The sequence below is a fragment of the Dermacentor albipictus genome, chromosome 2, assembly GCF_038994185.2.
Source record: "Dermacentor albipictus isolate Rhodes 1998 colony chromosome 2, USDA_Dalb.pri_finalv2, whole genome shotgun sequence".
NCBI lineage: Eukaryota > Metazoa > Arthropoda > Arachnida > Ixodida > Ixodidae > Dermacentor > Dermacentor albipictus.
Window position 1 is genome coordinate 204,523,800 of NC_091822.1, and position 10,127 is coordinate 204,533,926.

At 45.8% G+C, this 10,127-nt stretch overlaps 1 long non-coding RNA gene across 1 annotated transcript; it reads left to right on the forward strand.

The window, feature by feature from the left end:
* The first annotated feature begins 1,488 nt into the window (after window positions 1-1,488).
* Window positions 1,489-8,068, forward strand: LOC135903440 (uncharacterized). Its single transcript, XR_010564801.1, has 2 exons — window positions 1,489-2,278; window positions 7,781-8,068. It is a non-coding gene; the product is annotated as an uncharacterized lncRNA (long non-coding RNA).
* Window positions 8,069-10,127: the final 2,059 nt, after the last annotated feature.

Consider the following 10,127-nt stretch of genomic DNA (forward strand, 5'->3'; position numbering starts at 1 on the left):
ATGATCGGAACATCATCAGCACACCTGTTTGCCTACGTACCGTCACCGTTCCGTAACGTATGACGATACGCACAAAAGGTGCTGTTCGCATACATTCAGGCGAAACAAAGACAATGCCATGGATTGAATGACTCAGTCGACAGAACGCACGTGCGTTTAAAGACGACCTGATTGAAGTCGGGCGCGAAAGTTGCAAATAAACGCAGCGCAAACATGCGGCGCTTAAGACAGTGAAAAAATAACGAAGCTGCATACAAGCGGCAGCATATGAGATTAGTGATGCGTGAAGTATCATTCGCTTACCTCGCAAAGCCGGGACCATTGCGTTGGGTTGAAATCAGCCCGGCTGATACTTTGCAGCCAGACCTTCCTCTGCGCCGGGTATCGCTTGGCAGATGGAACACGAAATAGTCGCTTACCGTCCCCCCTCTCACTTGTGTGCACCCGAAGGCACAGCAACGCGACATCGCGAACACGGAACTACGCTTCGAAAGCACAAAGAAGGCGCGAAACGTGGTCCCTGCGTACGCCGCTCGCAATGTTTGGCACCACGATGGTGGCGGAAGCAAAAATAAGCAAGAAAAAAAGCGTGTGACGGCGTTCGGCCAATGGGAGGGCTGAGCGCCGAGGGAAAGCACAGGGGAAGAGGACGGCGGCAATCTTCAAAGGATGGCGCTACCTCTCTTTTAAAGCGGGAGCTTTACTCGCTGCGGACTTACTATATCGCCGTGGCCGTGCTCCGAGGAGGCACATGACGTCACAACGCGCGCCTCGCCGTGGATATTAAAGCGAAAGCTTCACTGGTCGCGAACTTGCGATTTCACCGTGGCTGTGCTCCGAGGAGGCACATGAGGTCACACCACGTTCCTCGTCGTTGTGTTCGCCTCCGCTCGCTTCGCCAGCTGCGTCGCATGCCTGATAACATGTTGGAAGATTGAAAAGAAGAGCTCGCGCCCACCGCAAGCATAGTTGAGGTGGCAGTATGGACGGCGACAATTCTGATTAGCAGGACGAGGCCTGGAATCGAGATCGGAACGAGATGAAGAGGAAACAAATCGCTCAGGAAACAGACGAACAGCGCGCCGAACGACTGGCTAGACGCCGCAACATGCTAGACAACCAGACTAACCTGGACTTGCAATCAAGGTTAACCAAGACTAACCATGCTATGCCTTAGCTTTCGCTACGTATGTCTTGGCATAGCGGAGCTAAGCCACTGCCAATTTTGCAGGTTCGGGCAGTCAACTTTTAGATCCAAGGGATCGATCAAAGCCTTGTGACATCACTGTCACTGTGTTCGCGAAAATCAACTAGGCAAGCAGTTCGCCACAACACAACAGCCGTCGTATACTAATTACAACGCCACACCAGTATACCGTAGTATAGCAGACGAACCGGTTATAAAAGCGACACCTGCGGCCAACGGTTGAACGAGAGTGGGCGCAAGGAGTTCCAGTAGGTCGTGGCGGTGAAAACCGCCAACGCGCCACCCACGCGCTGGCTCTCGCGATCTCCAGATTAGCGAGGCACTTGCCGCACGAGATAGATTGTCCGCACCAGCGAATATATCGCTAAATTAAAACACATATAGGGTTGCGCTCGAATTCGGTATTAGGGAGTATCCCAATCTCGGTGATATTTTTTTTCTCAGCAAATACCGTACTGATTTCGACAACGCTTGTTGAACTTAAAGGGAGTTAAAAAAATAACATTACGCAGCTGATTTTGATTCGAAACCATCGCATGGCCCATTGAGCGAAAAAGCCCGCGTCCATAATCTGTAGCAGCGAAACGGCACATAAACTCTGATAGCCATTGACTTTGACGCTACGACCCTACTTCGCCTCGACGGAGTTCCCACTGGCTGCGATGCCACATCATGAGCTGCGGCTCGACGAATCGGAGCACGCGAAAGGGAACACCGGTTGCCGGGATAGCGCAACACCACCTGGACAAGAGAAGGCCTCGGCGCACCGCAACGACGAGCGTTCGTGCACGAACGCGCGCGTCCGTGGTGACCCATGTGCTTTGTCTTCCAGCGCGGCGGTTGCGCGGGCATGTTCAGACGTGTTTTCGGGCTTGCCCGTGCCCTATGCTTTTTGGGCTGGTCTGTAAGGGGCTGGGCTGCACGTGCGAAAGAACGTTCGTCATTCTTACGTATCTCCTGTGTGTGCGGTGTGTTTGCAAGAATGTGTGCTGTCGGCTCGACAAGGTTTTACGGTGGAAATGCCCAACTAGTGCTGTGTGCCGAAGTGTCGTCATTACAAAGCACACCAGGGTAAGTTTATTTATTTATTAATTTAGTTAGTTAGTTACTTAGTAATTTATAGATACTGCGATCTTTTACAAGATCTTAGCAGGGTGGGAACATACAAGTACATTCATACAAACATACAGTTCAAGCAATCATGCCGACGCTTGAATTCAACATGGCAAAAGGACATAATACATGAAAAAAGGAGCAAATAAACTATGTGCGGTTGAGTCATGAATACAGGTGCGCCTGAAAACGGGATGAAGGATTTTGTGTAACGACTTCATCAGGAAATTTATTCCAGTCAATTATTGTTCTTGTACAATAAGAGTATTTGAAGCGGTTGTTGTGTGGTGTCAACGGGGTTACCGCTAGGGAGTGTTTATGACGAGTAGCATAACCAGTTAAAGGTGTTAAGATATGCGAGGTATCAATATGGTAGTGGCCAATTATTAGCTGAAAAAAGAATTTTAATCGGGAATACGATTTTGTGCTGTAATCGAAGAGAAGCCACTACGTTTATGCAGATCTGTTATAGAAGCTCGACCGTAAGAATTGTAAATAAATCGGACAGCTTTCTTTTGAATTCCGTCTAATTTTTCAATGTTTGTTTTTGTGTAGGGGTCCTAAATTATTATTGCATATTCTAAAGTAGGAAGAACTATTGTATTATATGCCACAAGGCAAACAGCTGGCGTGGAGAATTTTAGCGACCGTCTGAGGGTGAACAATTTGCGAAGACAATTAGCCATTACAGTGTCAGTATGTTCTGACCAGGAAACATAGTGAGATATGTGTATACCGAGATATTTATAGTGAGATATTCATTATCAAATATAAAGACGCCAAATAAACGGACACACACAAGAAAAGAGAGCGGGGCAGGGCGCCTGTCCAGTGCTTTTATTATAGTGAGATACTTTGGAGATATAAGCGTTCTGGCTAAAATAGTGGAAGAGAAGGGGCTTTTTCCTTAGTGTTACTCTCATAAGGACGGTTTTCTCATAGTTAATAGCCATTTTCCATTGAGAGCACCATGCAACTATTTTGCCAAAGTCACTGTTTAGCCTGATTTCATCTTGGGGTGAGTCAATTTTGTCATATAGTGTAGTCATCCGCGTAAAGTTTAATTTTTACAGATAGATTATTACCAATGTCATTTATATAAAGCAAGAAAGAAGAGAGGACCCAATACGGATCCCTGGGAAACGCCAGAGGTAACAGGTAATGTTTTGGAGGAAGTCTGGTTTATCGTAACGAATTGGAAACGCTTGGTTGGCTACGCTTGCATCCATTTTCATAGCTTATCATTTCTAAGTACAAAACGCAATTTGTAAAGTAATTTGCTGTGGGCTACTTTGTCGAATGCTTTACTGAAATCCATGAATATAGCGTCGGTTTGTTTTCTATTATTTATTGTGTTGGCAAAATCGTCAATTGTTTCTACTGGGCGTTTGTGGAAAAGCCATGCCGAAATGCGTGTTGAGCGTTTGTCAATACGCAATGCTCATTAAGGAAACCGATTACGTGCTTTAGATTATGTGTTCAAAAATTTTGCATGTTGTCTAAGTCAGAGAAATTAGTCGATGATTTTTTATGGCATTCTTGTTTCCCCCCTTGTGTACAAGTCGGGAAACAAGAATTTGTTTGATTATTGCTGTTTTCCAGTCATCCGGAAGCATGCCATGCTGAAGCGATTTGCTGAACAAAACTTCCAAGTATTTCGCACCACACCGTTTTAAGAAAGCATTTGGTATGCCATCTGGACCGGGGGATCTTTTTTTCATCAATTTTTAGCAGTAAGTGACGTATACCATTCTCAGAAATAACAATATCGGGAATAAAAGGCAAATCCATGTAAAAAGAGGGCAGACAACCGTCATCCGTTGTGAAAGCACTACTGAACTCACTGTTAAAAGCAGAACACACAACCTGCTCGTCGTGTACACCGTCTATTATAAACATATCGGACAGGGAAGAAAAATGACTCATCGTCCTCCAGAATCTCCCTGAAGACGTTGTCACTAGGAAGTTGTACATTAATGTAATTCTCTTTGTCATTTATGATCATTTGTTTTAATTTATTTCATGCTTCCCCAATGACCCTTTCGGAATTTGAACTAGGTTTTAATTTTGCGGAATTTTTAAGCTGTTTAAGCCTGCGTTGCTCGCGCAACGTCTCCAGGGAAAACGAGGGATTCCGACGCGTAGCCTTCGTCGCAATCTTTGGAACAAACTGTTGCATACAGTTAAATATAATGCCTTTAAATAAAAGCCACAGATCATTTATGTTAGCAGTGTTATATTTAAAGTCGTCCAGATGAAATGCTAGTGTATCAATTACAGACGCGTCATCTGAATGAGAAGAATTTGGGTAATACTGAATCTTGTCATTTTTACTGCGAGAGGCACATTGCAACGACAATACTACTGCTTGATGATCTGAAATGCCATGTGTGACCATACATGAGACATCATGTTGTATATTTCCACTTACAAAAAATAGACCGAGAACTGCATTTGAATCTTTGTGGGTTCTAGTGAAATACCTAATTACGTGCAATAAGTCAAAATTAAAAGCAATATCAATTATTGCACTATCAATATTTGTGATGTGGCGTGACGTGAATGTGCTCCAGTCGATATTTGGCAAGTTAAACTCACCATGTTAAGATTAGTTTATCCGCTTGTTTTATGTGGGTATACATATATTCTCTTAAGCATTCCAAGTTTGTAACAGCCGAGTCGGGAGGCCTGTATACGGCACCAAGAATGTATTTGACGTTGTTAATACAAAAATTGCAGGAAATGCGTTCTACTCCCGAGGTGCCCGGCATTCTTAAAATTTGAAAGGAATATCTAAAAAGAATAGCTACGCCCCCTCCTCTTCTATCGCGGCCTTTTCGCATTATTCTGTAGTTTATCGGTACAAATTTTCTATCATATATATCTTCATTTAACGAAGGTTTCCGTCAATACGGCAATATCGGTGTCAAGCGAGCAAAGGCTGCCTTCAAGCTGATCTACTTTGTTGACAACGCGGCGGCAGTTAAGGTTTAAGATGGTGAATGGTGATTGCCAAATGTTAGCATGTTATTTGCTCCCTCTTTTTAGCTTACAGCGTTTGTCCTTTTCCACATCCCACTTAAAGATTTCACCATCTATGCTGCATTTATCAAAAACTAGTTTAACTTTAGAGCCCTGATCACGTTCTTCTTTTGAGCTTTGCCATAATTTTTTTCTTATCTCCCTAACTTTCATAGAAAAGTCCTCTGTTAAAGAAAGCGTTGTCCCTTTAAGCTTCTTGCACTCTTTCAGCACTGAACTTTTATCGCGATAGTCCAAGAACCTTAAAATCACGAGGCGTGCTTTTTCTTTTTTCTTTCCGAGTCTGTGACATGTTTCTGCATTATCAATAGTAAGTCCAAGCGTTTCCTTGTAAACATATTTTTTGATCACATTCAAGAGACTGTCGTTCGTCTCCCCGTCTTGTTCATTTAGGCCATACGCGATCAAATTGTTTTTTCTACCTGTTTTCTAATTCATCGACTTTACATAGAAAACTGGATTAGTTATGTTCTAAATCAGTTACTGTTTTCTTGACATTATTTGCATCAGTTTGTAATAAACGTAAAGTACTCAGTTGAGCTTGCAAGCTGAGCATGCGCTCTTTTAAAATAGCGATATCTGTTTCAATTCTACTTTGTCTAGTCAGTACATCATTGATAGAGGCTGTCATACTACTTTGGCCAGATAAAAGCTGCGACATTTCTTTTTCCGTCGGGCCATGGTTTGATTCAATACCGCCACATTCTAAAAGACTCATTTTGAAGAGTAACAAAGCTGTCAAAGCACTATATACAATCGTCAGTCTACTACGCAAACAACTATGTGGGCAACACAGCCAAGGTAAATATACCTGGTAGCGAAGCTTCCATAGGAGCCCATACGTTCAAAACATGGCGGTCCATCGCCGGTTCATGGGGCTTAGGGCCATCTGTATGTGGTGGGAACACTTCCGGCGGAAGAAAAAATAACGTGACGCCATGTCCGTTAAAAGCAGAAGTGACGTCATTTTGTTTTCGAAGGCGCGAAATTTGTTTTGTTGTTCTTCGTTTGGAACTATATATTCAAATGCCCCGCCATTCGACTTGATGGGCGCTTCGAGCTTTCAGCGTGGAAAGCGATGCAGGAAAAGGCCAGCCGTACGGTTGTCGAAATCGCATCCCTGCACAGAACACACTTTCTTTGGAGGCCGACGAAAGCTTTAGGTGTAGAGTGCTGATCTTATTGTCGGATGCCAAGCCCGTCAGCCAGCGCAATCGCACGAAAACTACACAATTATCTGGCGGTCGTAACTCACTACGTTTGACTGAAGAGATTAAGAAGCAGTGAAACTACCCGCGTCACCAAATTCAGACAAACTTCGACAAGCAAGAAAGCACAAATTGTGAGGGGGGCGTATTTCAACAGGTGATACGAGTGCGCCTTTCTGCCCATTTCAAGACGTGCATTGCCTGCCCCTGCCAGCCTGCCCCTCCCTTTCCCTTTCCTAATACGTGTGTATATGTGTGTATACGTGCATTGCACTGCGAGTGATAGTGGCGTCAACGCCCCCTGTAGCGATGGGCGCTGAAAAGAAATGCATTTATTAATAATATTAAAATTAAACGTATTTCTGAACTCATCACGAATATATAAAATTGACTAGGAATTTTATTTTCGTTGAGTGAATCTTACTGTGTATCGCTTGAATTCAAAAACGCGTTTTTCTTTCCCAATGTTTGTTCCCTCCAAACATAGTCGCGCTTCAATCGCTGCTCCCATAACCCCCCATGCTGATATCGGTGACAATCTGTACTGAACCGCTTTTCGTCCGAAGCTTCGCGACCTATTTGAATCGACTTTGACACAGCAGCAGCAGGAATCGATTTTCGGATCGGATACAGCACGACTTGTCTAAGTAACGTACCTGTGCAAACAAGAAGCGTTTAGACATGCTGAAGCTGCTGCTGTTGCATTGCCCACTGCCGGGCCGCTGGAACGACGGAGCTTTTATACTGATGAAGCTTGACGTCACCGATTTGATGGCGTCCCCTGTCGGAGTAGCCACGCAAGGAGCGTCCACAGGAGTGCGCAGAACCGCTTTAGAAAGAAAGTGCGCAGGAAATTCACGCCAGCCATACGGCTGGACGATAGGGCTGAACCACGACAAATTGCTGGCAATAACCACGTGTTCAACCGGTGCAGGGCACGCCATGCCCCGGAGACGAACGGCATGACCAGCGAAGAAATCCACGAGCTGTACAAATAAGAAGCGTTTAGGCAACATGCTCAGGCTGCTGCTGCATTGTCCACTCTGTTTCAAAGTTTCAATGAGTCGTAATTGATTTTAGTGATTTACAGGAATAATCAGAATTCCGGCCGATGTAGAACAGAAGTGTCTAGAAAGAGTTCTGCTAAAGATGTAAGATGCTGCTTCGCCAGTAGGTGCTTTACTTAAAGCGTTTTCTACCTTTCTTATAGGTTTGAGAACTTCAGTTCAGACAGTGACATCGTCCGCCACGCACCGTACTTGGATGACGCCACAGGACGCATAGTTAGTGCACCATGAGCCCACATCCGGCTTCGCGCGGATGCAGTACCATCGCTGTTTCCCGAGTGCCCGAATTATGTGTCAACCCTACGAAAGACAAGAGCAAGCCCAAAGGCAAGGCGACTGCGTCTTGAATCAGTTGCATTACAACGCGCGCTCCAACATTCTACAGCGCCTGAACAGTTCTGTGTCAGTAAAATCACCTTGATAATCCTCTGTGCTTGATAATCTGTTCAACTGCGCCGGAAAAATAATTGCGCTCCAGTTAACGTTGCACGCGAATGCACTGTCCCTGCATTCAACCCGTATCCCCGAGCGTGCCGCTGGCCTCCTCTCCGTCACTCGCCGAGCGCTCAGGCCTTCGCTTGTCTAGGTGGTGTTGCGTGCGGGGAGAAGGCATCGCCTTGACGCCAGGTCATCCTCGCTCTCGGCACGAGCGCTGGAACAGGGCGGGCGAAAGGCGAAACCACGCTAGCGCGGCAGGTGTGGCGTGAGAGGAGAGGGCATCGCCGTGTCGGTGGCATGCGGCGTTGGCACCGCAAGCTGCTGCTGCTGCTGCTGCTGCTCGCTGGCTTACGTGCCGCCATGGTACGTCACTCGCACCGCACAACTCGACGGACTGCTTAGCGCCGTTCAACTCGTACTTTCGCATGCGCAACTCATAAGTTGCCTAGGTGTCACTTAGGTGAAAACTTAGAAAGCAGCCAGTGGCGTAGCAACAGGGGGGGGGGGGGGGGCGGGGGGCCGTGGGCCCCGGGTGCAAGGGGCCAGTGGGGGGGTGTTGTCATATACGTCTGAAGACACCCGGAAATTGTCGATATCCTCGCCTTCCTCGACTACAGCCTGGGGGTGACAGAAGACCTATGGGCCCCGGGTGCCAGACGACCTAGCTACGCCACTGAAAGCAGCTCCTCGGCGCCCGTTATTGCGTTGGCGTCCTCGGCGCAACTGAGCGCACAGCGCACGACCAAAGAGCGAACGCGGAGCACAACGGCAAATGAAAGACGGCGAGAGCAAGGAATGGAGAGGGAGGGTAGGGTGAAAAGTGTAGTGCCGCACAAGACGGGCTCTGTGGCGATGACGGCTACGACATGGCGCCAAAGTAGCACGTTGTCTGTTCAGCGATGACGCCACCGATACCGTATATGGAAACATAGCGTTGCATGAGCGGAAGCTTGTCTGCGGCGGCTTCTGTGAATCGTGCCTACGCGTCACCCGCGCCCTGCCTTTTGCGATCTTCCGATTGGCGAAGCAGTCACGCCACGCTTCGCTCCGTTTGTAGCGTGCCGCACGAGTCCGGGCCAGCCAACGTATCGCGAAACGAAAACACCTTTAGAGATGCGCTGAAATTTCGCGCCAATGAGTATGTTAATCATCGGTGAATTTTTGCACAGTGACCAAATGAAAAAAAAATGAAAAATAAGCTAAAGTATTAGGTGTGCAACACTAACTCAGCAACAAGATCGATAGCACAGTTCTGTAAGCTGCTACTACTAATACATATAAACCGGAGAAAATTAATGTATTATATGCCGCTTTGAAATATATCGCCAATGCAGGAGTATAAGTATTCTAAAAACTTCATAATCATTGTAAGAATCCCAGGTAAGCTGTAAATTATGCTTATATGTTTATTTATTAATCTATTACATTCGGCTGGCCTACTTTTGAGGCTTTAGGCAGGAGTTGGAGTAGGGATACAGCGTAATATATGCTCAGTACACAAACGCGATATGAAAGGGGCAAGACAAGGAAAGAAAGAAGTCAGAGAGAAAATCAAAGAAGAATGTATCACGTGTGTCAGCTTGACATGCCCTGACAGATGTATAGACTTACGGATTTATGAACTTGGTGCTTCTATTTTTTTTAAGCTTACCGATTTTCGTATTCTTACGAAAATATTAGTTCACCCTAAATCGAAATTCCGATCCTAAGGCTGCTAAAAATTATTTCAGGCTCGAATGCATTTCTTCCACAAAAGCCGCCATACAGTGGTTTTCTCAGAAAATAATTAATGAATTTTACACGTGTTTGATTGAGGAGTGTGAAGCGAGCTTCTTGCTGATCTACGGGGCCAGCAGCCGTTCTCGTTCAAGCTGCGGTGCACATTTTCCTACTGCGCGGGATCATCGCATAATTGCTATCCCAAAAGTGTTCCTTGAATTTCGACAACTTTGAGGGAATGAAGCCAAACTTAACATTTGCCAAATTGCTTGTGTAGTTAGGCGAATAAAATAGACAGGGAACATTACTTGCCTGAACACATCGTAATGGTTT